Genomic DNA, 1,867 nt, shown 5'->3' with positions numbered 1-1,867 from the left:
TTTTTTTTTTTTTTTTTTTTTTTCACCAACACTAGCAACCGTTAAATTGTTGGCCCGCTCAATACGGCAATTCTTTCTTGATTTTGTTTAAGTTTTATCTATCATCAAAATTACATACATATATATATACCGACTGAAATAAAGAAAATTAAGTTAGTCAAGTGATAGGTAACATTCCCTGACTCGCTCGTATATATATGATTGTACCAGCAGTTCTTTCACTGTGTGTACGGGTACATTTTAATTTCTTTTATTAGGAGTTGATTCGACAAATATTAAAACAGCATAGTACTGTAACGAATCAAACGCCGATGTTTTAATATAGATAACCCGAATCTTAATTTTAAAATCAATTAATTTTACACGTAATTGATTAACTGAGGATTCAACAATATGCCAAACTTCACCGATCTATCCGCTAGGCTTAGCCAAGTAAATAAACTACCTACAGTATGGAGACAATGATGTATAAGCAAGACAGATAGCATTTCTGTTATCAAGTAGGATCCAAAATAACGAGAAGCATGAAAGAATTTTTTAAAAAAACCCAAAAAACCAACATGGAAGTTGATGGATAAAATCGATTCTACCTTACACACACACCACTTAGTATTGACTGTTGGAAACAGGTGACTCAATACAATAATAGAGATTATATATATATAATTTTGATTGAGCCAGTCCCTTCCTACTGAGTCTTGCCTGTGGGTGCACCGGGTCTTCAAGAAAACCATAACTTGCCTGAAGAGCCTGTGGTACCTGCAGAGGAACAAGAGACTGACTTGATCAAAATTATATTTCTATAATTTTACTCGCGGTACTTTCGTACCCGTACTCGTTATTTCCTGTGTCTATGCCATCCAACCGCCGTCCTCAAATGGTGTTGTGTTTGGGGGTGACGCACTGCGGTGCCGAGTTCTTCTCGATGAATCGAGTCGACAAACCCAGTTTTGCTTACAAAACAGAATTTATTTCCACCCTTTAAAACTGAAGCTTCAATAAACGACGATCATTGTTTGTATCATTTGCACAGAATTTCAAAAATTACATAAAATGCTTCACAATAACTGAAATCAGCTTCATTCAAATCTCGCCAGAATCGACGAGTTTTCAACGCAACCCTACCAAAAATCGATAAAACAAGAGGGATCGGTTCAATTGAGATACTCCCTTTCCTTTATAAAATATAGATTTGTTTAATTAGATTTCTATCGTTACTTAACCGAAGAGTTTCTATCGGTTTAACATAAATTTTTTGGGGAAAAAAGGAAGTTAAAAAACTCACCCAAGTTTAGATAGACATTTTGCTCTTGTTCTATGAAAATAACATCAGGGAATTGAATTTCTGAAGGGTTCTAAAATCAGTGTTACTATAGAAATCAATCATCTAAGAAGATCAATAATTGGAAATTTCTTTAAAAATCGTTAAGCTACAGCAGATATATATTTGAAGAACTACCTCTTAAGCAAGTCGCTTTTCTTTGTCAACCTCTGTTAAAATGTAAACAAAAACAGTGATGTATGAAGACATACGGCAAGTAACGAATCAAATACGAAACCCCTTACACCACCTCACATATAAATACACACACACACACACACAGATCAACGATGGGTCCCCTCTACAAGAGGACTCGACCTACTAGAGATAGCAACCAAAAAAAAGTTGCCTTTAAAAAAGGTGGGGAACATATTGGATATATAATCTGGGATACGAAATGCCCGAGAAGACGGAATGGTCATTGCGGGAACACCTTTAATTATAAGGTCTCCTTACCCAACCACTTATAGTGTGTGTGTGTGTGTGTGTAGATATATAGGTAAATTTTTCGATATATATATACATATATATATATATACACACACA

At 34.9% G+C, this 1,867-nt stretch overlaps 1 protein-coding gene across 1 annotated transcript in view; it reads right to left on the bottom strand.

The window, feature by feature from the left end:
• Nucleotides 1–1,867, bottom strand: part of LOC106883396 (uncharacterized) — an 11,736-nt gene that overhangs the window by 7,409 nt on the left and 2,460 nt on the right. The window lies entirely within an intron of this gene.

This window comes from Octopus bimaculoides, chromosome 24 (assembly GCF_001194135.2).
Source record: "Octopus bimaculoides isolate UCB-OBI-ISO-001 chromosome 24, ASM119413v2, whole genome shotgun sequence".
In the NCBI taxonomy this organism is placed as follows: domain Eukaryota; kingdom Metazoa; phylum Mollusca; class Cephalopoda; order Octopoda; family Octopodidae; genus Octopus; species Octopus bimaculoides.
The sequence above is the reverse complement of the archived record's forward strand: the minus strand, read 5'-3'. Positions and strand labels throughout refer to the sequence as shown.